The 27,809-nt window shown below is 37.9% G+C and overlaps 1 long non-coding RNA gene, 1 other non-coding gene and 1 pseudogene across 2 annotated transcripts; 2 read left to right on the top strand and 1 right to left on the bottom strand.

Annotated features, from left to right (window-relative positions):
* Positions 1 to 1,079: 1,079 nt before the first annotated feature.
* On the bottom strand, positions 1,080 to 3,622 carry LOC143657869 (uncharacterized). The gene is made up of 3 exons (XR_013162997.1): positions 3,323 to 3,622; positions 1,651 to 1,783; positions 1,080 to 1,242 (listed from the first exon to the last, which is right to left on the bottom strand). It is a non-coding gene; the product is annotated as an uncharacterized LOC143657869 (long non-coding RNA).
* Positions 3,623 to 17,229: 13,607 nt separating this feature from the next.
* LOC143657868 (small ribosomal subunit protein uS12 pseudogene) lies at positions 17,230 to 17,657 on the top strand (annotated as a pseudogene).
* A 74-nt stretch (positions 17,658 to 17,731) lies between these two features.
* LOC143658133 (U6 spliceosomal RNA) lies at positions 17,732 to 17,838 on the top strand. The gene has a single exon (XR_013163153.1). It is a non-coding gene; the product is annotated as a U6 spliceosomal RNA (small nuclear RNA).
* The last annotated feature ends 9,971 nt before the right edge of the window (positions 17,839 to 27,809 follow it).

Raw genomic sequence — 27,809 nt, 5'->3', positions numbered from 1 at the left:
ACTCCACTTTCTCAACTCTATTTTCCGATTATTCATTTTAATTATTGTGTTTTACTTTGAATTTCCCTGACGATTTAGGAAGATGAGCACCTTTTATTTTTACTGGCTATTACTATAATTTCTTTTGTGAAGCATCCATGTCTTTTGCCCATTTTTCTATTAGGTTATATATATTTTCATCACTGATTTTAAAAATGATTTTATTGTGAATATATATCTATATATACATATATATATAATACAATTTACCATTTTAGCTATTTTTAAATGTACAATTCAGGAGCATTAATTATATTTGCAAAGTTGTGCTACCATTACCACCATCTATTACCAAAACTTTTTCATCACCCCCAAAACTTTTTCATCTGTATCCCTTATACAATAGTTTCTCCACTTGCCCTTCCACCCTTGTAACCTGGGATTGGGTTTCTGTCTCTATGAAATTGAATATTCTAGATATTTCATTTAAAAAATCATATAATATTTGTCTTTTTATATTTAGCTTATTTCACTTAACATAATGTTTTAACATTTATTTTTTAGTTTTTCTTTTTTTTTAATTTGTAGAATCATATATTCAATATAAAACTGCCCATCCTAACCCCTCCCAAGTACACAATCCAGTAGGATTAATCACATCCACAGTGTTGCAGGTCTCTCATCACCATCCATTACTATAATTTTCCCTACAAATGAAACCTACACTCATTTTGCATTAACTCCCCATTGCCCCTAATCCCTACCTACTTTCTGTCACCATAATGTTTTTAAGGTTTTTAAGGTTCACCGTTGTCACATATTTCAAAATTTCATTCCTTCTTCAAATGGCCAAATATTCTATTGTATGTATATACCACATTATGTTTATCCATTCATCTGTTGATGGACACTTGGGTTTATCATTCAGTTTTAGAAGTTCTTATATATTCTAAATTTCTATCATTTTTTTCTTGCAACTATATGTGCACCAAAAGATTTTTTTTAATGTGTAAATTGAGTTTCTGTCACTTAAAACTGTACCTTTTAAAAGTATATAGCTTCAAAACTGTGGCTTATTAAGGAATGTGGCTTGAGGGAAACACTCAGTTTGGACACCAGGTTAATAGTCTACTCACACCTCCAGAGCATATGAGTTGGTTGAATGATGGTTGAGAGTTCCTCCAACTCAAAAGTAGGCATTCGTTATTAAGAACAATATTCTCAGGCATGGGCAAAGAGTGGCAGCTCCTGTGGTTTTCTCTACTAAAAGAAGAGGAGTTAGAGAGAAAGGATATTTTATTTGAAATGGGCTGCATGCCTGAATTCCTGTGTTATCTATGTCCTCTGTTGGCCTCTTCAAATAGGTTGCACTATATTGCACTGCATTGTCATTCACTGCTACGATGTCTACTGGAATCTCTGATGATCTTCAGGTTGGATCTTAATGATCTTTCAAAAACCCACACAAAGAAACCTATGCATCACTGATTCCAATTGTGAAAACACAGGCAGTGGGGTTTCTAGGCTCTTTAGATTCTTCAGGAAATTGCCTAATCTCAGAAACTCAAATTCTTCCTTTCTCCCATGCTATTAGAAGCAAGATGTAAATCAAAACCAACACTTAATAGCCTGGAAAAACTTCTTTTCCACTCTCTTCTGAAATCTACTTACATTTCCAGGTAAAACATGTACGTAGGGATCTTTGAGCCTTTTTCTCTCCACACACCCTTGACATTAATTCATCCCTGAAGTTCATGCTGGTAGGGGAGACCATTATCGATTGTTCAAAAAAGTAGCTAGGAGACTGGGAAGAAAGAGAAATTGACAAATCAGTTAAAATGGCAAATCTAAAATAAACTTGCATTGATGAGTAAGACCACATCCATCCCAGAATTATTAATATATTTGGCTTGTTAGAAGTCAGATACACTGAGAGGCTAAGAGATCAGATAACGCACAGGAAGTATTTTATTAACCACTCTGCTGGTTTACAAATAGACCCGATACCAATACTTACAAACATTAGTTGGTGCCTAGAAATAGTTAAGTTTGAATTTGCTTTCCATAAAAGTAAATCAGTGAGAAAGCAATGTAGGAACCTAGTTCAATTCTTCTCAACATGCTGCCACTAAATTTAAGATCAATAAACCATGGGGTATAACTGGTACTTTGAAAGAAGCAAGGCCCAAGGGATTTAGGGATAGGCAACCCCTCTTCCTTACCCATGCTCCCCCCAAAACAGACTAGTAAATAATTACATCAATCTCTTAAAAAAGTTTCTGAAGATTGATGCATCCTTTAACATCGCTCATGTAGTTATATTGATAATGTCTGTAATCTCTCAGGTGTGGTGAAATGCCTTGCCTTTACGTAGGTAAAAGGGAATAAGATAATCATATTTCAAAACCCATCAACTTTGATATCTGATCATAATTTTCGAAAGGCATTCTCTCCAAAAATGTCTCCTCTTTCATTGGATCCTAGTAAACTAATCAAGACCCATGTAGAATTGGTGGAGATGCCTCCATATAAACAAGTTTAATACCCACAATTGATTGAGTCACATCTCCATGGAGTAACCTAATCAAGTTTCCAACCTATAGACTTAATAGAGATTAGAAGAAATTGTTGCTTCCACAAGATTGATTGGGATTAAAACATTATCCAGATAGTTGATAGCCCTGCCTCTTATGGACAGTAGGCAATTGCCTTGCATCAAGAATTTGATTTGTGGTCATTTCTGAGATGCCACACTCTTATATCCCTTGCTGGTCTAAACATTTATCTTTCCACATTCATTATGACCTGTAACTCACTGGGCATAGTCATGGGCTTAAGTTAATTAGGATTTTCTCCAGATCAAGGATCAGAAGGGCTGACCTGCTTAAAATACAGTCTGTGAACAAATCAGAGAAATATTAACTTAATCTTAAGCAACTAAAAATAGTTTCCTGGTAAAGACACAGGATAATATGGTTTCAAAGCATTTGTCTCATCTAAACTTGGATAGAAATTTCTGTACTAGTTTTCAAAAACCTGTGATCATTCAAATTTATAATTAAGAGGTGGATTCAAGATCAGTACTTCCTGGGGAAATGAGGAAAAGTAAAACTGCAAAGTAGCAATGAAAAATTCAGAGGCCAATAATACTGACAAAAATGATAGCAGCATCGCCCTCTGTTCTAGTTTGCTATAGCTGCTGGAATGCAATACACCAGAAATGGAATGGCTTTTTAAAAGGGAAAATTTAATAAGTTACAAGTTTATAGTTCTAAGGCTATGAAAGTGTCCCAATTAAAGCAAATCTATAGATGTCCAATCTAAGCCATCCAGGGGAAGATACCTTGCTTCAAGAAGGCTGATGAAGTTCAGGGTTTCTCTCTCAAGTGGAAAGGTACATGGTGAACACGGACTGGGTTTCTCTTTCACCTGGAAAGGCACATGGTGAACATGGCATCATCTGCTTGCTTCCTCTCCAGACCTCTTGCTTTGTGGTTCTTGTCATTCTGTTGTCCTCTGCTCTCTCAGACTCTCCAAAGGTCACTGGCTGGTGGACTCTGGTTCTCTCAGACTCGTGGCTCTGCTCAGTTCTGCTATGGCTTTCTCATAATTTTCGAAAGGCATTCTCTCCAAAAATGTCTCCTCTTTCATTGGATCCTAGTAAACTAATCAAGACCCATGTAGAATTGGTGGAGATGCCTCCATATAAACAAGTTTAATACCCACAATTGATTGAGTCACATCTCCATGGAGTAACCTAATCAAGTTTCCAACCTATAGACTGAATAGAGATTAGAAGAAATTGTTGCTTCCACAAGATTGATTGGGATTAAAACATGGCTTTTCTACGGTACATAAATCCTTTCAACCTGGCACAACCTCTTATATTTATATAAACTCTGTGTTATGTCAGTTTTACCTACAGACTAATTCTATGGGGCTAGGTTGAGGAAATAATAGTATATCCATTATAGAATGGGGTTATTAAGTGATTTGGCTAAATAGTTTTAGCAACAGAACTAGATCTAGAATCAGGGTCTCTGATTTCTTGGTCTATTTATATGGCAATTAAATGTCAAAACAAAAACAAATACTCCAGAGAACTGATATAGGCTTTGGGACACAAAACTATTATTATTATTTGCTTCTTTTCTAGGCAATTGATAATATTATTTGGAGCTATTCTTTATTTTTCATACACAATATATTATGCTAGGAAATCATTTAAAATATACAATAACCTTAAGAAGGGGGAATTATTATTCCAGATGAGATTCAGTAAATGTAAGCAATTTGCCAACAGCTATATAGGATGATCCCCAGAGGAACTATCATTATCAATACCTTATGAAATATACAAATAAGCAAAAATACCCTACAGAAGCTAGTGCCCAGATCATGGTTTCTAATTCCATTCTCCAATAAAAGAAGACAGGAATCCTTAGAGAAATGGCAGATTCTCAGACTGCAGCAGGAATTACACGAGATGAGCCTGGGGCATCTTGTAGGGCCGGAAAATAAGGAACTGCTAAACAGACAAGGATCCCCACAATGATGGAGGTATGTCAATGAGACACAGCAGTCAATAGAAAGAGCTCCCAGTGGCCAAGGGTGAAACAATATGAGCAACAAAATAAAGTACTGCTGGATTATAACGCAAAGTATAAAATAAATATCCATGAGTCCATACTGAAATACATTGCAGTTTGGCCCAACCGCTAAGCTATCGGGGACCCTCTACTCCTCAGCTTCTCACTGCTTGCTAGACGACACTGCCGCACGCAGAAAAGGGGCTCGAGCTGGGGGTCTGGGTCCAAGGGGCACGCGCAGGAGACCTCGCTGCGGGTCTAAAGGACTGGAGGCTGAGCCAATTAAGGCATGAAGCGAGGTAGCTTTATTGTTGGTAGACGCTTATGCCAGGGCCGCCAGAAGCTAAAGACCACGAGGCTCGTCAAGCCCTGGATTATATACAGTTTGAGGAGAGGCGGAGTTAGGGTGTGGCCTCCAGGGGAGGGTAGCCAATCACACAGGGAGGATGGATGAGTGACTGTGACCATAGAGATGCTGTTCCTGAGTGTACCCATAGCAGAGGATGTTGGGTAGGTGGAGGACTAAGGAGAAGGCCAATAGGGTTAGAGAGACAGGGCTGCATCATCACTAGTCGCTGGTGAGGCTTGTAATTCAGAGGCTTAGAAGAACCAGACGTGCCAAAATGGCGAGGGAGGGAGAGAAAGAGACTAAGCCACCAGGCCAAGAATAAAATTATGCCACAATTCCTCTCTTTTTCTTTTTTAAAGAACACACTTGTGTGACAAGTGGCGGGCATGAACCTTTGCTGGGAGGGGCAGTGATAAGATTCCCCTTGTGTGCAAGGCTCAGGGTTTCAGGGGAAGGGTATGTGCTGAGCCGACCCTTATACAAATCTCATGTGCCCCAGAAGAGCCAGAGGAGGTCTGTTAGAGTGACCCTCTTCTGCGATTCTTGCGTCACACCCAGCGGTGCCCATCTGGTGGACCCAGATGCATGTACTCTGGTAACATGCAGCCCCCGTGGGGGAGTGTGAGGAATGTGGGCAGGCGATGACTGTTATAGCCTAGGGGAAGCAGGAGAGACCGGTCCTGATCTGTCCCCAGCTCGAGGGTGATCAGTCCTCAGGTGAGGCTAGGCCTGCGAGTCAAGCCTGGGCTTGTCTGCGTTCCTCCATAGAACAGTCCGGGCGAGAAGGCTGAGCATAACAGCAGCCAAAACTGGGCCTCAGCTCGAGACCGGTGACAGAGAATGAGCAGCCTAGAAACGAGAAATGTTGAGGAGTAGTGCTATAAGTTGCGAGGGCGAGCAACGCTAGCTAACTATACCTGCACTTGCTGCCGGTTGTCTGCATAAGAGAAAGGGTTTAGAGTTGCTAGAGCAAGAAGTTTTTAGGTATGCGGTGAAGATTTAGTCTCGCAAGGTGAGACGGGGCATAGAATGGTTAGCCGGGATAGGAGTAACACAGATTTTAGGGAAGGGGTACCATCCATTGCAAACAGAGGAGGCAAGTTTACAAGCAGCTTTTACATTTAGAACAATTAAGTCTCTTTGCTGTTGTAAATTGAACACAGCGCTATGCATCAGATGGTTGATATTTTCTTGCATCTCCAAAGCTTGAGAGGTCGTTTGGGTCACATTGAGGAGAGTCTCCGCAGTGACAGAGGCTTGAGTGAAGGTCACGGCGGCAACAGTACCAGCTGCCGGCGGCGATGGGCTACGTGTCGCGCTGGGCAAGTTGTTACTGGATTCCTAGAAACAAGACTTAAAAGGAGAACTTATTTTATGCAATCGCGGGGGTGCTCAAACGCGCTCTCCTTTTCGGCTGACTGGTAGATAACTCTCGGCAAACCTGTACTAGGATGCAAAACTGTTGAGTTGTTGAAAATACTAGTACTGACACAGGGTGTTAGACCCGTGCTACATGCCCATTTAAGTCCTGGCGAAGGAATTAGGTAAGTGTTTCCTGAGGAATTGAACTTATTGGATGCATTTCTACTACAAAGTCCCTGGAAGCCTGCCGGTGGCGTGCCAATGCAAGTGCCCCTACCCGATCCAACAGGGGATCGGGTACACTCGCATGTATTGCTCGTGCAGACACTTTTCCCAGGTTTGTTTGGATCAACAGAGGGAATGTCAAAGTCATCCACCCCTGCAATTAAAGTCCCAACAGAATACAGCCTAGTAGCTGGAGTCTGGTCACCCTGACTGCCTGCATCACTTTGTCCCGCACAGCTATTTTAATTATTCTTTTAATTAAAGGAGAAAAACTAACAGGTTAATACACACTATGATATGGCAAGCAAAATTCTTTCTAATCACTGCCCACACTAGGGCCAGAGGACAAATGAATAAGAACCAATAGTTCATGAGACGTTAGTGATGGGGTAAACCTGTAAGCAGGAGTTCTTCTGGCTCCCGGTCTTTGGCTTTATTTGTAGAGGCCGTTGCTGGTCGGACGGAACGTGAAGGGATCCAGAGGGGTTGCGGCTCACTTTCTTGGACGAGGTCCTAGGGTGCCGTGGGAGTTCACCAGGTGAGGAGAGAGGGGTCCCTGTTCAGGCGCCACTTGCGGTTTGGCCCAACCGCTAAGCTATCGGGGACCCTCTACTCCTCAGCTTCTCACTGCTTGCTAGACGACACTGCCGCACGCAGAAAAGGGGCTCGAGCCGGGGGTCTGGGTCCAAGGGGCGCGCGCAGGAGACCTCGCTGCGGGTCTAAAGGACTGGAGGCCGAGCCAATTAAGGCATGAAGCGAGGTAGCTTTATTGTTGGTAGACGCTTATGCCAGGGCCGCCAGAAGCTAAAGACCACGAGGCTCATCGAGCCCTGGATTATATACAGTTTGAGGAGAGGCGGAGTTAGGGCGTGGCCTCCAGGGGAGGGTAGCCAATCACACAGGGAGGATGGATGAGTGACTGTGACCATAGAGATGCTGTTCCTGAGTGTACCCGTAGCAGAGGATGTTGGGTAGATGGAGGACTAAGGAGAAGACCAATAGGGTTAAAGAGACAAGACTGCATCATCACTAGTCGCCGGCGAGGCTTGTAATTCAGAGGCTTAGAAGAACCGGACGTGCCAAAATGGCGAGGGAGGGAGAGAAAGAGACTAAGCCACCAGGCCAAGAATAAAATTATGCCACAATGCCACCAGGCCAAGAATAAAATTATGCCACAATACATGACATTGAATAAATAAACAAAAAGAGGAGAATAGACAAATCTCATATGTAGACAAAAATCAAAATACTTTATGTAGGTACTCCACCCTCAAGGAAGTGGAACATAACTCCCCATTCCTTAAATGTGGTGTCCTCATAGTGAATTATTTTCAAAGAGTATAATATTGAAATGGGGGAAAAAGCAGCTTTACAGTGTATAAACCTGACTCATATTGACTCAGCCAAATAACCAAGGCTGACATTATCAGTGATGTCATATTGTATCATGCACCCTTCATATGATGTGATGAGAATGGTTTACCTTTACCTCTGTGGTTTTCTATCCCGAAACCCATAGCCCCATTCAATCATGTGTAAAACATCAGACAATTTCCAGTAGAGGGCATCCCTATAGTGTCCTTGACCAGTATCCTCAAAACTGTCAAGGTCATGAAAAAAAAAAAAATCTGAGAAACTTTCACAGCTAAGAGGAGCCTAAGGAGATATGGTAATGAAATGTAATATTTCCTAGATGGCATCCTGGAACAGAAAAAGAACACTGGGTAAAAACTATAGAAATCTGAATAAATAATAATGTGTCAATATTGGTTCATTACTGTAGTATATGTACCATGCATATTATAATAAGGGAAACTGGGTATAAGTCATATAGAAACTCTATTATCTTGGCAATTTTTCTGTAAATCTAAATCTCTTCCAAAGTAAATAATTTATTTAAAAAAAACCTATAACCTTGAAAAAAGGGTACTAAAAAAGCAAGCCAAACACAGAAAAATTAATTTATTCACTAGTTTATTTACTGATACTCTTTTGTGTTTACTTTAGGGTGGCATAGTGCTATGCTGCAAGTAATACCTCTGCAATGGGCATCTCCTCTATTCAGTAGCCAGCACACCCCTAAGAAATACCATATTGTGTTGGATTGTCCAAATTTTAGGGCATTGCAATAGACTGGTGCCATTTGGTAGAATCTAGAAAAAGAAAGGAGAGGTTTATTGGAGGGCAAAGTGACTAACTGAAGATCACTGTGGATAGAGAATTTCCTGTAACTGCATTCTCGTTGTGGATTATAGTGCATAGCCTGGTTTGAAGCTGGCATGGATGGCTTGTTGTTGTTTTCCACACAGATTGCTGTTGGTTGTCTATGGCATTATCATTTGCTGATAGTAACAAATATTTAGGCTATATTAGACAGCTCACCAGTTTTGGTCTGTGATGTAATTCAATAGCAGTGGATCTCATTTCCTAAGTTCCACACCTTAGAAGAAATGACTGAATTATTCACACGGTCATTTTGTCTTCTGCCAGGAGTAAATTATTATTGTCAGATTTGTTTTTCACTGGAAAATATATTGAACACAAAAGAAGTTTTCAGAGCATTTAGACCTTGTTCCTTTTATGGTGACCGCTGCAATGTTGATGAGGGGTAGTGAAAAACATTCTCAACTTGATGTCTCAATGGCTGTCCCCCAGCCTGCTGAAATAACACATGCCTAAATCTATGTTTTCTGAAAATATTACATTGTTTTCTTGAGGAATTTCAACATGGAAATGATCTCCAGTATAAATTCTATATGAAATGTATGGAACTCTCTACAAGGAATATTGGATTACTGCACTCTGTAGTTTTGAAGACCATCTTTCTTGGACAGTAGCAGAAAACTTCAATATACTTGCATGAATTATAGATGATACCCTGTGCTCTTGTTAAAGTAGCTACAGAATGCTTATCTAAAAAAGACCCTTCAGCCTGGGCACATTATTATGTATCTGTCACACCTAAGATTTGTCCTTAGAAAGAGATACTTTTCAGTAAATTGAGTATATATTCAAAAGACTGATTTTCTTTTCTTTCTGTTTTTTTTTAATTCTCAGAATGATACAGACATGTATTTAACCTGGAAATGAAGTCATAGCTATTAAACAATTAGCCCCAAAGAGAAATTGATTTGAAAGAAATGTTGTCTGTGAAGAGGTGGGAGACAAAACCAACATTGATTCTGGAATACAGCTTCTTAATAGTTCAGACTTTTAGGTGCCTTAAAGAGAACATCTTTACCGTCAGTTAAGCACACAGATGAGAGGTCTCACATCAACACTCTCCCTATCAATGGAACAACACTATCTAAATTCACAGTTTTTACACATCACTTGATTGATATTCTCTCTAAACACTACACACATTTCTGATGCCATTAAATAAACAAAATGCAAAACCAATTAAAAAATAATCAGTTGGGTTTTAGGAAGCACATATCATTTAAAAACCAATGGAATAAAATCAGAATTCTTGAGTATTCAAAGTGAAGATCATTTAGTTTTAGTTGAAAAGATGAGATTTTATGTTGTTGACTCATATTCATTTTTAGACTGGCAAAAAGTGCATTTTTAATATCTTAGAATACTTTTCTCATTAGTTATATTATAAGTTGATAGAGTTTGCAAGGAAGGTCACCAAATATGTATGATATTTGATCATGTAGATATATAATGCATTTTTTGCAAGATAAAATATTAATAGATGGTACATTAGGTTTGCCTCATACCATCTTTTATTGCTTTGAAACAAAATTCTAGTATGAAATTAGAATATGGAAGTCTGCAGAGGCAATGAGTCCAGAGTATCTGAGCAAGGTGTGATCTCTGCTCTTGGATTGACTTAATTTTGCAACTGAGGGAGAGTGACTTAGCTTGCTGAACTTTAGCATTCTCATTTGTAATAAATGAGAATTTTTTTTCACAAGATTGTTGTGAATCATAGATTTTTAAAATAATGGAGTTGAAAGGGACCTAACTTTAATTCCAGAGTTGCCCTCAGTAAGCTTTACTACAGATCAACAGCTTTGCACAGAAATGTACCAAAATGATTTTGAAGAGAATAAAGAGTGCTCTAAAAATATCGTGTATGAAGTCCCAGCTCAGGTTCTGATATGTAAAGACTTTGGAAGTCATCATTCTCATTATTACAACAAGAAAAAAGACAAATTGAAAATCAATGACTTTCTTAAACCCATCAAGGAACTGAGGCGCCAAGCAAGCCACCACCAAATCTGGAGAGACAGGTGAATACAGAGAAGCACAGTTAAGATCAGCTTACCTGGAGCAAAAGCTTCTGGAGCCATAAACTGGTAGAAACAATTAATGGTAAACTTAATGAATTGCTGAATGCTGAGTGTGGATGTGGACTAGCTCAAGAATAAGAAAGTTTTAATGAACCAGTCTCTGGGGGTACGGCACCTCATTGTCATAAGTTGTACCTGCAGGAACCCCACCCAGCTCTAATGGTGAAGATTCTAGAAAAAATATTTGCATTTTTGGGGAAGAGGTGGGAGAGAGGTAATCATTTTGAAATATGCCCAGAGCATTCTCCACAGCAAAGTCCTTCTCCCCAAACGAAGCAAGACCCAACTATATGTTTTTTACAAGAAATCCATTTTAAATGTAAAAACACAGCCAATTAAAGATAAAAGGATGGAGAAAGATATACCGTACTAACACTAATCCAAAAAAGGCTAAAGTAGCTATATTAATTTCAGACAAAGCAGACTTCAGAACAAGAAAAATGACCAGGGATAAAGTGAGGTGTTACATACGATAAAGGGGCAAATTCCCTAAGAAGATATAATAATCCTTAATGTGTATGCACCTAATAACAGTGTATCAAAACACATGAGAAAAAAAACTGATAGAACTACGAGGAAAAATAAGGCAAACCCTCTATTATATTTGGAGATTACAAAATCCTTTTGCAACAATTGATAGATCCAGCAGGCAGAAAATTAGTAACAACAGCTGAACAGCTATCAACTGGGCCTAAATACCATTTATAGAATATTTCATCCCAAAATGGTAAAGTACACATTCTTCTCACGTTCACATGGAAGATTCACCAAGATATACTATATCGTGGACTATGAAACATAACTTAACAAATTTAAAAGAACAGAAACTGTGTTCTCAAAGCAAAATAGAATTAAACTAGAACTCAAGAAACAGAAAGAAATTTTAAAAATCCCAAAATATTTGGAGATTAAACAACATTCTTCTAAATAACACACAGGTCAGAGAAGGAGTCTTGAGAAATTTGAAGGATTTTGAGGTAAATGAACATGCAAATGCAATTTATCAAAATTTGCAGGGGGTGCATGGGTGTGTGGTTCAGTGGTAGAATGCTCACCTTCCATACAGGAGACCCGGGTGAGATTCCCAGACCATGTACCTAAAAAATAAAAAATTTGTGGGAAGCAGGGAAAGAAGTGCTAAGAGGAAATTTATAGCTTCAAACACATATTAGAAAAGAAGAAAGATCTAAAGTCAATACTCTAAGCTTTTGCCTTTGTAAACTAGAGGAATAAGTGTAATTTAAACCTAAAGCAAGCAGAAGAAAAGAATTAAAATTAGAGTAGAAATCAATGAAATTGAAAATGAAATCAATAGACAAAAATCAATGAAACCAAAAGATTGTTCTTTGAAATGATCAATAAATTGATAAACATCTAGCCAGGCTGACTAAGACAAAAAGAGATAAAATGCAAATTACTAAGATCAGAAATGAAAGATGGGTCATCGCTACTGCTCTCATGGATGCTAAAAAGACAATAAAATAATATTATGAATAACTCTATGCCTACAGTTGGATAATTTAGATGAAATGGACCAATTCATTGAAAGACACAAACTATCAAACCACACAAGTGGAAATAGATTATCTGAATAGATCTACATCTATTAAAGAAATTGAATCAAGAACCTTTTAAAAAAAGCACCAGATCCAGATGGTTTCACTGGTGAATTCTAGTAAACACTCAAGAAATATTACCAAATATCTATAATCTCTTCCAGGAAGTGCAAGCAGAAGAAATACTTCCAAGCTTATTCTATAAGGCCAGAATTATCCTAATAACAAAGGTAGATGAAGATGTTCCCAGAAAGGAAAATTACAGCTCAATTAATCTCATACATATAGATGCAAAAATCTTCAACAAAATATTAGCAAATCATATCCAACATGTATAAAAAACTTATACCACAGGCAATAGGAATTATGCTAGGCATGCAAGCCTATTTTAATATTAAAAAATAAAAAGCAATTAATGTGATCTACTCATATCAATAGATGCAGAAAAAGTATCTGACAAAAGATAATACCCATTCACAATGAAGAGTTCTTAGCAAACTAGAAATAGAGGGAATTTTCAACTTGATCAAGAACATCTACTAAATACCTATAACTAAAATCACAATGGTAAGAAACAAATGCTTTCCTTTTAAGATCAGAAACAAAGCAAAGATGTCCCCTCTCAGTATCCTTATTCAATGTTGTACTGGAAGTCCTAGATAGTTCAAGAAGGCAAAAAAAAAAAAAAAAAAGGAAATAAAAGGAATGTAGATAGAGAAGAAAGAAAGAAAACTGTTTTTGTTCACAGACAACATGATTGTCTACATAGAAAATCCCAAAGAATTGACCAATAACCTAGAACTAATAAGTGATTTTATCAAAGTCACAGGATATAAAATGAACATACAGAAGTCAATTGCTTTTCTATTTACAAGCAATGAGCAATTGGAATTTGAAATAAAAAACAAAATACATTTACATTAATGTTAACACAAATATATTAGGCCTAAATCTAACAAAATAAGAACAGAATAGTATCTATCTATTGAAAACTATGAAACTTTGAAGAAAGAAATGTAAAAATCTAAGTGGAGAGATATTCCATGTTCATAGATTAGAAAACTCAATATTATTTAGATATCAGTTCTTCTCAAATTGTTCTATAGATTCAGCACAGTCTCAATCAATATCCCAGTCAAGCTATTTTGTGGATATTGAAAAACTGATTCTGAAATTCATATGGAGAGGCAAAAGACCAAAAATAGCCAAAACAATACTGAAGAAGATATGGAAGACTGACTCAACTTCAAGACTTACCATAAAGCTACAATAATCAATATAGGGTGGTACTGGTAAAAGAATAGATCTATAAGTCAATGGAGCAGAGTAGAATCTAGAAATAGACCCACTATAGTTGCATAGACCCACAACTATAGTCATCTGGTCTTTGACAGAAGAGCAAAGGCAATTCAACTGAGAAAGGATAATCTTTTTCTAAGGATTGTCCTGGAAAAGTTGGATGTCCTTCAATTGGTGAATGGGTAAACAAACTGTTACACAGCCATACAATGCAATATTATTCAGTGATAAAAAATGATCCACAAAAGGTATTTTTTGGGATATTTTTAAATGAAAGAAGCCAGCCCAAAACCTGAAACTTTTGAAAAATAAGGTCTTAATAAAAATATATCATCATTAAGAAAATTTGATACTTAAAAATATTTATTTATTTAATATTTAGCAGAGTTTAGCAGAGTAATTTACATTTTTTGTTTTATAAAATTATTAATTTAAGAGTTTCTTTAAAGATGAACTGTCCTGCATAATACTTCCACAATGTGATTTTATTTGCAAATATTTTACTTAAAGTTATATAATTCTACAGTATGATAATTGTTGGGCAAAATGAGACATACCTGAATGAAAATAATTGACATGAACATAATTTTTCAAGAGAATCCAGATAAGTTTTTTTATGTTAGGGGATACAGTTTATCAAAGTTGAAGCATATCTCTCAACCTTCCATTTTTGTAGGTTATCATAATCAGTGACAATTGCATTTACCTTGAATTCTACACAATGCTGTAATCATGAGATATCTCAGATGAATTATGTTATGAAATAAATATTTTAAAAGTTGTAGTATAGGTTTAAATCCTGATCTGCTAAATTACTAAAATGAATTATACAAATTGTTTATTTTCCATGTATTTTCTTATCCATAAAGTGGATTATTACGAGTACAGCCTTTTTTTTTTAGTATAACCTAAGAAAATGAATATGAAGATCTTAGTACATTTTAATCTTTGTTGTTGATGCTATTAAAACACATGAGGTATAAAACAGCATATGAGATTAATAATACTTCATATTTGCATGGAACCGTAGGGCTTTTAAGTTCAAGACATGCAAAAGCATTTTAAAAACTCTAATGCTCTTAGCAAATGTAAGATATTACTATTTTCTTGTACTTTTTGAAACTCACTCAAACCTCACAATGGCTTTGTGTGGTCTTCAGGGAGAATATTTATTATAGTTTTATAGTTTGAGGGAATTGAGATTCAGAGATTTTGCCATTTAGGTCTATCACCTCTTCAAGTATGCCTTCTTGAACAAATCACTTAACCTCTCTGAGCATCAGCTTTTTCACTTATAAAATAGGGGTATCACCACTTACCTCTCGGAGGTTGTTGAGGGAGCTTATATATGTATGCACTTAGCTCTATGACTGATTTTTAAAAACTGGTCTAACAATAATTATTGTGCTCTATTATTAGTTGCCTGTTTTTCTATGGCCATGTTCAACTTCTCAGGGATAGGCTGAGAGTGGATGGATAATGAAGACAAGGATTATCATTAATTTTTCATCATTCATGGCTGAGGTTTTAGCAGAGAATCATGGCTCCCAGATTCCAGGTTTTATTTATTTGTTTATGCATTTATTGAACACCTCCTATAGCCAAGTACTGAATGAAGTTCAGTGACCTATAAAAAGATGAATACAACCTAGATTTTTGTCCTCAAGGAACTCATGCTATGGTACAGGAGATAATACAACTACATATTTAAATTTAAGACTATGGAGAGAGAGGATATGATAAAGTTGTAGGGGCAGACAATATCACTTTAAACTTGGAAAAGTAAAGAAAGCATAAAAGAATAGGTGGCATTTGTGTGGGGCCTTTACAAGGGGTATGAATTAGTGTGGCATGTATTTTTTTTCCCTGGATTCTGCAATTTCCATTGGACAACAGACTATGTTTTATTCTTTCAATAATATCAATGACGACACCCTTGCTTTATTAACAAAGGTCAATGAGATATAGAGTCTGTGGAGCCAGATGCTATATGGTGCATATAGCACAAATCTGTGGAAGTGTGCCCAAACTCAACAAGGGTGGGCCTTAATCTAATATGTCTGTAGTCCTAAGCAAAGGAAATTTTATATCGATCTAGAATCCTGAGGTAGTGAGAAGCCAGAGAGAAAAAGATTGTCATGTGATGGAGGATTGTCATAAATCAAACAGATCAATTTGGAGACAGCAAATTGTTTTTGCAGACCTTGATTTTGAACTTCTAGCTTCCAAAACCATGAACCAATAGATTCCTCTTTGCACCAACCTATTCACTTGTATTTGTTGTAGCAGTCTTAGAAAACTGAGACACACTCTTAGCTACCTTTATGATCTGTTCAAGTTCTCTCCCAAGATTTCAATTTTTTTTCTTTTTTTTTTTTTTTTGGGTGCGTGGTCCAGGAATCGAACCCGGGTCTTCTGAGTGGAAGGCAAGCATTCTACCACGGAACCACCCATGCACCCACATGCTCCAGTTGTTTTTGTTATTGATTTGGTTATGAAGTTGAATAGGTTTGGAGTACCTCAACTAGATTTTCCCCACAAGGCTATAAATACGTGTATTTATTTATTTTACTGTGGTGACACACATATAACATGAAATTTGGCATAGTAATCATTTTCAAACGTACAGTTAAGTAGTATTAATTACATTTACATTTTTGTGTTTCTATCACCATCTTTCATTACCAATACTTTTTCATCATCCAAAACAGACACACTTTACCCATAAAACAGTAACTCCCCATTCCCTTCCTTCAAGTTCTTGATAACCTCTAATCTAGTGTCTATCTCTTCTGAGCTTCCTTATTCTAGATATGTCATATAAGTAGAACCATACAGCATTCGTCCTTTTGTGTCTGGCTTCTTTCTTTTCTTTTCTTCTTTTTTTTAAAATTTTTTTTAATTGAGATATCTTCATGCACCATACAGTCTCTCATTGTGGTTTTGATTTGTATTTCCCAAGTGCCTAATGTTGAGCTCCTTTTCATGTGCTTGTTGGACATTTGCATACCTTCTTTGAAATGTCTATTCAGTTCTTTTGCCCATTTTTAAATTGGGTTGTCTTTTTGCTGTTGAGTTGTAGGATTTCTTTGTACATTCTGGATATTAAATCCTTATTGGATATGTGCTTACCAGATATTTTCTCCCATCTGTAGACTGTCTTTTTATTTTCATGATGAAGCCCTCTGATGCAAAAAAGTTTTTAAATTTGATGTAGTCTCATTTATCTATTTTTTTCCTTCTGTTGCTTGTGCTTTGGGTATAAAGTTCAAGAGACCATTGCCTAATGTAAGGTCCTGAAGATACTTCTCTATGTTTTCTTGTAGGACTTTTATAGTTTGGGTTCTTATATTTAGGTCTTTGATCCATTTTGAGTTAATTTTTGTATATAGTGTGGGTTAGGGGTCTACCTTCATTCTTTTGGATATCCAGTTTTTCCAGCATCATTTGTTGAAGATGCTATTCTTTTCCTGTTGAGTGGGCTTGGCACCCTTGTCAAAAATCAACCAGTGGCAGTTCCTTCCTGTGCTGGTCTCTCTTTTGCTCAGGCTCGTGGCACCGGCAAGATGGGCAATTGTCACGGTCTTTATCCTGCCAGGAAGCTCTGTAGCCACCAACGAGACCAAAAGTGCCTTCATAAACAGTATAAGAAAGCCCATTTGGGCACAGCCCTGAAGGCCAGCCGTTTCGGAGGCACTTCCTATGCAAAAGGAATCATGTTGAAAAAGTAGGATTGAAGCCAAACAGCCAAATTCTGCCATCAGGAAATGTGTCAGGGTCCAGCTGATAAGAATGGCAAGAAAATCACAGCCTTCGTACCCAGTGATAGGTGCTTGAAATTTATTGAGGAAAACAATGAAGTTCTGGTTGTGGATTTAGTCACAAAGGTCATGCTGTTGGTGACATTTCTGGAGTCTGTTTTAAGGTTTTCAAAGTAGCCAAAGTCTCACTTTTGGCCTTATATAAAGGCAAGAAACAAAGAATGAGCTCATAAATTTTGATCATGTAAAGCAAACACAGTAGTACTAAATTTTCATATACTCAAAAAAAAAAAAAAAGTCAATTGGTGTGCTTGCTTTGGCAGCACATACACTAAAATGGGAATGATACAGAGAAGACCAGTATGGCTTCTGTGCAAGGATGACCTGCATATCTGTGAAGCATTCTATACATTTTCATGAATTGTAACAAATGTACCACACTAATGCAAACCATGTCGTCATGGTCAAAGTAGTGAGACATCAACAGTTGTGTAAGAGGCGTAGAACTGCAGGTTGATCTGGCAGTTGATGGGGCCTCCAAGCCCTGGTTGTAGTTCTGGTGCCCCTGTGAACGGGACATGGTCATATGGGTGGCTGAAGAGGCAGTGATGGCAGAACCTTAAGATGGTCTGAAGGTACTGTGAGGAAGTGGCAGATGGCTGGCTCCCAGTGGCTGGTGGCAGAGGGTGTGCAGGGGTTCTGGTCAAGCACTGTTGAAGCAGGACACTATGGCAACTCTCTGCCAAGGAATGTCTTCGGAGATTTTTAACGACTGATTCAACCTCTATATTTTATTGTTTTTGAGATTTGTCTATTTCTTTTTAAGTCAGTTTCAATAGTTTGTTTCTAGGAATTTGCCCATTTCATCTAGATTATCTAATCAGTTGGTGTACAATTGTTCACAGTATCATCTTTTATAGTCCTTTTTTATTTCTGTAGGGTTGATAGTACTGTCCTACTTTCATTTCTGATTTGAGTTATTTATACTTAATTTCTTTTTTTCTTTGTCAGTCTATCTAAAGGTGTGTTAATTTTGTCAATCTTTTCAAAGAACCAGCTTTTGGTTTTGTAGACTGTCAGTTTCCTATTCTCCATTAAAACAATTCCCATTCCAAGCTTTAATACTTTCCTTCCTTCTGCTAACTGCATTTAGTTTGCTATTCTTTCTCTAGTTCCCCAGGTGTGAAGTTAGGTTATTGATTTAAGCTCTTTCTTTTTTGGTGTAGACGTTGCTACTTCTTGATGTTTCAATTTTAGGCAGTATATTGAATTCTCATTCTGGAAGGTGAGGATTTAGTTGTCTCCTACACACTACCCCTCTCCCCCACCTAGTATTGTACTGCACTGTTTGGTGGCAACTAGTAAGAGAGGATTTTGCATATCTTTTTCCAAATTCTTATTCAATGAGAATATTATGTTGGTGACTTGAGATCAACTACAGAATTCAGCAGATACTATAAATCAAGGCTTTTGTGAAGAGCTGGTTTACCAACATATTTGCACTAATCCCCAATCTTTCAATATAGTTTTATGATAGTTTTTGTTGTATCAATTTATATTTTGTGATTCTTATTATTCATAGCTGAGCCAAATAGTCATCAATGACTGTTTTCCTTCATGCATAATTTTTTCCATTTTCCTCAGGTTTAGTAATTTGTCTTGAACTTTTTGCTTGCTTTGTTTCCTAAGCTTTTATCTCTCCTTCAACCCCTCAATTATCTAAAGACAAACTCATAAGGTTTTCTAACAATTTCATCATCCTGTAGAATCTCTGAGGAGAGTCTGGGCTGGTGGCCCTTGATATCCTGGGCAGAACTGCCATCCTAGAATCTCCTTTCTCTATCACCCTGGGGATTCTCTCTGTCTCTCTCCTTTGATGGATCTTGTGTCTCTTGCATCCCATGGCTTCCTCTTTTTCTTCTTCTTTTTCTCTCTCATTTTAGTAGATGATAGCTTCCATAGATTCCTGATGCTGGGGAGTTCTTGGAGAGGTTGAAACCTCAACCAAGAGCTGGCACCATGTGGGTTCTTGACTCAGAGTTCTGGAGGTCAGAAGTCCAAAATCAAGATGTTGCAGGGTTGGTTAATTCTGTAGTCTCTGATGGAAAATCCATTCCATGCCTCTCTCCTGGCTGCTGCTGGCTGCTGGAAATCCTTGATGTTCCCTGGCTTATAGGCACATCATTCCTGTCTCTGCCCCCATCTTTGCATTGCCTTCTCCTCCTGTGTGGGTCTATCTGACTTATTTCACTGACCATAATGGTTTTGAAATTCATCCATGCTGTAGCGTGTTATCAATAGTTCATTCCTGACTATGTCAGAATGGTATTTCATTGTCTTTATATATCAGATTTTGTTTATCCATTTACCTGTTGATGAACACTCAAATTGTTGTTTTTAATTTACTGTTTTACAGAAGGCAAATGCTTTTTTCAGAACACATGTCATATTATGCCTAATATTATCCTTAGGCCTTGTGGTAGACTGAATTATGTACCTTTAATCTTAATATGTACTCCTGGGTATGAGCCCCTTGTAAATAGGACCTCTTGAAGATGTTATTTTAAATTAAAGTGGGGCCCAACTGAAATGAGGGTGACTCTTAATCTGGATTACTGGAAACTTTAAAAAGAGAAAGAAACTGTGAGCCAGAGTCAGGGAAAGCCACAGGAAAAGAACCAGAAACTAGATGTCAGTGGAACTTGGGAGAGAACCTGGAAATGGGACATGAGGCAAGGAACATGGGGGGCCAAAGAATCCCAAGGATTGCAACAAACCAGGACCAGAATACTACTGACACATGTAGGAAACAAGACTTCTAGCCTCTAAAACTGTGCGACAACAAATTTCTGTTATTTGAGCCAACCCATTGTGTGATATTGTGAGAGCAGCCTGGAAAACAAAGACGCCTTGGCAAGAATGGCCCTGCCCTGGACCCTCTCCTTAAGAGAGACTGGCCTTCCTTAGGATCATTCCATGAGGCTAAGGAAATATGGCTACCTGGAGTTCTTGAACCCTTTTTCTAAGACCTGGGACCTAGACCTGGGATTCCCTTCCCAATTGATTATGATCCTGCTTACAAAGTCTGTGGGAGCTATTTTCTGAGTCTCTTCTTCCATGCACAGACAATGCTAAATGCAACCCATATAGACACCCCTAGCCCTGCAAGGTGTTCAAGGGGTAGCTATTGCCAGGCAGTGTTTATGGGGCTTGGGTATGAAAGCCCTTCATGGTGTGAGATGGAGCAGCAAGTATGAAAGAATGGAGAGCTTGCTGTGGGTTAGGGGCTAGAGGATGGCTGTTCCCCTTCCACTTCTTTCTACCCCATGTCTCTAAATTCAAACCTGGCCTTCCAGGCTTGTTTGATAATATATTTGTTCAATGTAGGAAGAGAGGACGCATTTATTTAACAGTTTTATAGTGTGCTTTGTGAAATTTAAATATTTTAGACATATTTGGACGTCCATTTTAAATCTTACTCTGGACCCTGCCTATGTTAGGGGCAGGCTTGGTTATGGCAGAAATACCCATACTAAGAGATTGGTGATTGAAGGTGTGGCTATTCTGCCTAGTTTGAACAAGCCTCCTACCTAAGTAGTAATGCATAATGGATTTAAAGGGAAAGGTAAAATGAAGTTAGAATAGTTATTCCCAATGATTTGTGAAGCACTGCAGAGGACATTTATCATTATTGCTATTATGATGATGATAAGTATCCCTTCTCTGCTTCCCCCAATCTCCCTCGTTCTGGTGACAATAGGGCTACCATTCCTTGGAGGAGATAAGCATACCTGGAGTTCTTGCACCCTTTTGCAGGAATGGGCAAATGACCTACTGTGGGCTAACCATAGACTTTCTTAGAACTTTCTTGATTGGAGGTCACAAGACTGTCCTATCTTGCCCAGTAATATTGAGCTGTAAGGAAGTGACTCCAGTCTTTGAGGCTGTGTTCAGCCCCATGGGAAGGGCCTGATATAACAAGGCCAACAAAGAGAGAACTGGAACAACAAATGGAGCAATGGAGAGACCCAAATGTCATCTACTTTCAGCCAGCCAAATGTCGTATTTGGTGCTTTGATCATGGGAGCCAATATTTTAGTGCATTGTTTAAATTAGTTTGAGATGGATTTTGTCACTTCAACCATAATTCTGACTAGCACAAACCTACCCCAAGTAGACTCTTGTACATATCATTTCACTGCAAGCAGAAACCTCTCCCAATTATTTTCACTCACTGATCATATAGAAAAGTGGCTCTCATCCCCAGGGGACATTTGGTAATGTCTGAAGACAGTGTTACTTGTCATAACTGGTGTGGTGACTTGGAGCTGCGTACCCCAGAAAACATATTCTTCATTTTATTCCATTCCTGTGGTTGTGAATTCAGTGGAAATAGGACCTTTTGATGATATTACTTCAGTTAAGGTGTGGCCCAACTGAGTCAGGATGGGTCTTAATCTGATTACTGGAGTCCTTTATAAGCAGAATGAAATTCAGACACACAGAGAGCGAAAGCCATGAGAAATCAGTGGAACCCAGAGAACCCAGGTGAGGATACCAGGTGCACTGTCAAGTGACAGAAAAGCCAAGGTCCAAGGATTGCCAGCAGTGAGCCCTAGAATGCCCCAGTCTTCTGGGATGGAGCATCACCTTGACAATACCTTGATTTTGGACTTCTAGCTTCATATCTGTGAGCCAATAAATTCCCATTGTTTAAACTAGTCCGTTGCATGGTATTTGTTTTAGCTGCCAGAAAACTAAAACAATTGGAGAAGGGGGACATGACTGGGTAGAGGCCAGGGATGCTGCTCAACTTCCTGTAATGCACAGGACAGCCCCCACAACAAAGAATTATCTGACCCCAAATATCAATAGCATTGAGATTGAAAATTTTTGATGTAGAAGGAAACATATCAGGAAGAAGATAAGGGAGCTCTATTCTTTTTTTTTAAAAGCTTTTTTTTATTAATTAGAAAAATTAACAAACAAAACATTAAGATATCATTCCATTCTACATATACAATCAGTAATTCTTAATATCATCACATAGTTGCATATTCATCATTTCTTAGAACATTTGCATCAATTTAGAAAAAGAAATAAAAAGACAACAGAAAAAGAAATAAAACGATAATAGAGAAAAAAGATTATACATACCATACCCTTTACCCCTCGCTTTCATTTACCACTAGCATTTCAAACTAAATTTATTTTAACATTTGTTCCCCCCATTATTTATTTTTATTCCATATGTTCTACTCTTCTGTTGATACAGTAGCTAAAAGGAGCATCAGACACAAGGTTTTTACATTCACAGAGTCTCATTGTGAAAGCTATGTCATTGTTCAATCATCATCAAGAAACATGGCTACTGGAACACAGCTCTACATTTTCAGGCAGTCCCCTCCAGCCTCTCCACTACATCTTGAACAATAAGGTGATATCTACTTAATGCATAAGAATAACCTCCAGGATACCCTCTCGACTCTGTTTGGAATCTCTCAGCCATTGACACTTAGTCTCATTTCACTCTTCCCCCTTTGGTCGAAAAGGTTCTCTCAATCCCTTGATGTTAATTCTCAGCTCATTCTAGGGTTTTTCTCAGTCCCTTGATGCTGAGCCTCAGCTCATTCCAGGATTTCTGTCCCACGTTGCCAGGAAGGTCCACACCCTGGGAGTCATGTAAGGGAGCTCTAGTCTAATCATATTTCTGTCCTTAACTTCTGTGTATCCTTGGGCAATTTATTTCACTATTTTGGACAGGAGTTACTGCCTGTGTAACATGAAATGGTGAAATAAATGTTTATTAGGGTCCCCAGCCCCCCAGCACTTACTGTTATCTTAGACAAAACTATGGTTTGTTTTCTCCTACCTACTCCCCTCTTCTGTCAGTAGAGTCTCCTTTATGAATTTTCATGCCCTGTAGTTTTTCTTACTGCCCTAGACCTTTTCTTCAAACTCAATGCTAAACAAACCAAAATTGCCATATACAAAGTTATCTCTAAGGATTGTACATAAAACAATATTCAAGGGCTTTAAAGTCAGAGTGACATTTAAGTATAGAAGGAGTTCGATAAAAAAATGTTTCTGATTCACGTTAAAATGAGCTCTCTGAATCTGCATTTCTAAAGTCTAGTGGAAATGGTTGCTTCAGTCATTTTAGATGGCAAAGAAAAATCCCCATAGCCAGGAGAATTTAATTGAAACCTCTCCTTGTTTCTCCTCCTCTGATAATGAACTTTCCCATGAATCTCTTTCATTTGTGGCTTACATATTTATGGTGACAGCCTTCTTCTTCTAAGCCCGCTAATGGTGAGAACAGTGACAGATTCCACTGTCAGGGAATGTTAGTGGGGTGGGTGGTGAAAGGTTATATTCAATCACATCAGCAGAAAACCTTGAGCAGCCAGAGTGCTGTTGACACTCAATTACATTTGAAAAAGGGACGTAATCATCATAAGGCTAAAATATATTATAAAATAAATATCAGCGTGAGAACAATAAAGGAAGGATCATGAAATCCAGATGGAAATAAGTCAAGAAGTATTTATCTATTTATCTCCCGAATATCTGTAGCATGCATACTTCTCTGCCAGTAGCAGCAGAGGAATGAAAAAGGGGGCTAAATCGTGGCTCTTAACTCTTTAGCTTTTAATTGAGATAAGAAGACCAGCCAGATATGGAGCAATTAGAACAAAAATGAAGTAGTATGTGGAATGGGGGAATTTATGAATTCCTGAAAGAGTTGTTCATTGTGGGAAGCAACGAGGGTAGAGGGGGACTGTGGATTTGACCCAAAGGAAGGGAACTAAATCAGAATTTCTAAGCATTATATCCTATTAGAAAACTTCCTTATCCATTCATTAAAATTGCTTTCATTTAATCCCTTCAATGAATAGTTATTGAATACCTTTTATTTTGCTAAGCAGTGTTCTTGGTGCTGGTGAACAAAATATACATTTAATGGAAGAAATTGAAAAAAAAGTAATATGTTGATGGTGTTAAGTTCCCCAAAAAACAACAATAACAACCAAAACAAAACAGAAAAGGGAACAGGGAGTGTGTGTGGAAGGCAACATTTGAGCAAACACCTAGAGGTGGTGTGGGAGGAAGTCACAAGGATATCTTAGGGAAAAGCATCTGAGGTAGAGGAAATAGACAGTACAAAGGTCCTGAGGTCAGAGATTCAACTGGCATGTGTGAACAACAGCAAAAAGACCAGTTGAGACTGGAGCTAAAAAATGAAAGGAGCTGAGAGTAGAAGATAGGAGGTAGAAAGAGTAGAGTGGGAGTCACATCATGTAGGACATAGAAGGCACTGGCAAGGATTTTGACTGCTACCATAATTGTTTTTGGAAGCCACTAGAAGATTTTTATTATAGGAATGTCATGATCTGACTTATTATTATTATTTTTTTTTAACATGGGCAGGCACCGGGAATCAAACCCGGGTCCTCTGGCATCGCAGGCAAGCATTCTTGCCTGCTGAGCCACCATGGCCTGCCCATGACTTATGTTTTAAAAGTATCATTCTGCTTGCTGTGCTGAAAATGGATTATAGGGAAACAATGAGACTATAGAAGCCGGAAAACCATTACAAAGCTATTAGAAAAATCTAGGCGAGAAAGGGTGTTAGCCATAGAGTTGATGAAAGGTGGTTGGATTCTGTATATATTGTAGAAGGCAGAATCAATAGGATTTGCTGATAAATTGGGCATGAAGTGTAAAAGAAAGAGCAATCAAGGATGACTCTAAGGTCAATGTATTTGGACATGATTTTGAAGAGTCAAAATTGTGGGGACAATTCAATAAATAAAAATGCATATTTCTCCAAATAGTCAGATACCCAAATTCATACACTGATTTTTCTTTGGCATGTGGTTTGGAGCCCAGGCATCAACCACTTCTGCTGATTTACTCACAAGTATTATATCTGTCTGTGACCCACACAGAGTGGGTTTTTGCTTTGTTTGTTTTGTCTTTAGAAGACAAAACAGACTCTCAATGTTTTTGCTTTGTTTTGTCTTTACAAGTACCTAGTCCTTTGTGATGGTTTAGAAGTTGAGGAAGTCTCTGTCTCTCTTTCTCTATCTTTAATTAACCCTTTTATTTTGAAACATTTGTAAACTCACATATAGTTTTAAGGAATAATATAGTACACAGAATCTTGCACTATATTATTTAATAAATAAATAATAAACCTCAATTTCTCCCAGTGGTACCATCTTGCAAAACTATAGTACTGTGTCACAAGTAACATACACACATCTGTACAGTCAGGATACAAAACAATCCCATTGGGTGGGCCACGGTGGCTCAGCAGGCAAGAATGCTCACCTGCCATGCCAGAGGACCCTGGTTCGATTTCTGGTGCCTGCCCATGTAAAAAAAAAAACGAAAAACAATCCCATCACCACAACGCTCCCTAGTGTCACCCTTTCCTACTTGTACCCACTCCACCTGCTCCAGTCCTTGACCTTTGGCAACCACATTTTTTCCATTTTGCTGTTTATATCCTTGGAACACTACAATCACTTAAGAAAAAAAAAATAGTGACATTGGACTATGTATAGAGAAGAGCCATTCAGGATGACGAAGGACCACAGATGGATGACAGATGGGGAAAAAAATAACAGAATATTTAACATAAAGAAAACTAAATTCAGAGCCAAAAAGTATATAGCGCTCTTTGTGATTCCATAGGGCCACCCTGTGCGAGAGGTCTTTTAGTTGTTCGGTAGCAACAGTGACTACCTATTTTAAAAAAGATTTGAGTTCAACTTTAGGAAGTACTTTTCAGCATTGAAAGAAGTGGTTATGATTACCTCATGAGGGGATAGAGTCTCTCTTCATTCAAGTAAATATAGGTTAAGCAATCCCGAGACAGCAATTCAAGAGTTTTTAAGGGTTTGAGTCTTAAAATTCCTTTTCAACTCTGACATTATATAAAGTTTTAAGAACATTTTTTTTTCTTAATGGCTTCATTTAGTTTTAATTGAAAAAAAATGTTGAGGTAGCTGTAATTAACCCACAGTTGTAGGATATAATAAAAGAAGTCCCCACATACGTTTTGCCCAGTTTGCCCCAGTGGTAACATTTTACAAGATTATAGTGAAATATAACAACTGGGATGTTGATATTCATACAATTCAGCAAGGCTTATTCAGATATTCCTAGTTATACTTACTCATGGATGTGTGTGTATGTGTGTGTGTGTTAAATTCTATACACTTTTATTGGATGCATTGGTTCTCATATCCGCCACCACATTTACAGTACTGAACTGCTCCAACACAACAGGGATCCTTGTGCTGTCCTTTTATAACCACACAAACCTTCCTTCCGGCCCTCCTTCCCAAGTCCCTAAACACTGGCAACCATTAATATGTATTCAATTTCTAACATTTTTTTTTTTAATTTGCATAAGTAGAATCAAAGGTCTGTGCCCTTCTGGGACTAGTTTCTTTTTCTTCCACTCAGCATAAACTCCCTGGAGATTTATCTAATTTGTTACTTGTATCAATAGTTTGTTTCTTCTATTGTGGCATGAATGTACCATAGTTTGTTTAACCATTCAGCTGTTAAAAAGCAATTGGGCTCATTTCAACTTTTGGCTTTTAGAAATAAAGCTGCTTTGAGTATTCATGTACAGATTTTGTTGCAAACCTAAGTTTTCATTTCTCTGGGATAAATGCCTAGGGGTGCAATTGTTGGGTCATATGGTAGTTGCATGTTTAGTTTTTTAAGAAACTGTCAAACTGTTTTCCAGAGTGGCTGTACTATTTTACATTCCTGATCTCTCCTTTTTTAATATCATGTTTTATCTTCTGTTCATGAAATTCTAATTGGGCTTAATGAACCACAATGTGGGCAGGATTTTAGAAACCTTGCTGCGACACAAAATGTAAAGTATGTTCCATACTGATTCAGAGAAAAGAAAATCCTATTTAACTAACCCCCTCCATATAACAAGGTCGTAAGAGCAGCTATATAATAATACAGAGTATAGTTCCTTTGGATTTTCAGAGAAGCCTTTGTTAAAATTCTACAAGACCCAGCACTACTTAAAACCAAAACCCATGGGGATTAAGGGGAAAATATAAGGGATCAAGGATCTAATTCACTGTGAATTGAACAGCTCACTTTATGCCTGGATTCTTGTGTACCTAACAGCTACATATAGCATATTCCATCTTAAATTGCTAGAAGATCTCCTTGAAGTTTTTGGCTTTCCAGTCTTGTCGTGATGTGCTAGAATGATGGCTGCAAGGAGAGGTGAGAATGTTGGAAAAGAAAATATCACAGACATTACCAGAGGGTCTCTTTGGGCTTAAAGATAAACTTTAATAACAGTTTCATCCTGAGAATGAATAAGCATATATTAT

This window comes from Tamandua tetradactyla, chromosome 15, assembly GCF_023851605.1.
Source record: "Tamandua tetradactyla isolate mTamTet1 chromosome 15, mTamTet1.pri, whole genome shotgun sequence".
In the NCBI taxonomy this organism is placed as follows: domain Eukaryota; kingdom Metazoa; phylum Chordata; class Mammalia; order Pilosa; family Myrmecophagidae; genus Tamandua; species Tamandua tetradactyla.
The sequence above is the reverse complement of the archived record's forward strand: the minus strand, read 5'-3'. Positions and strand labels throughout refer to the sequence as shown.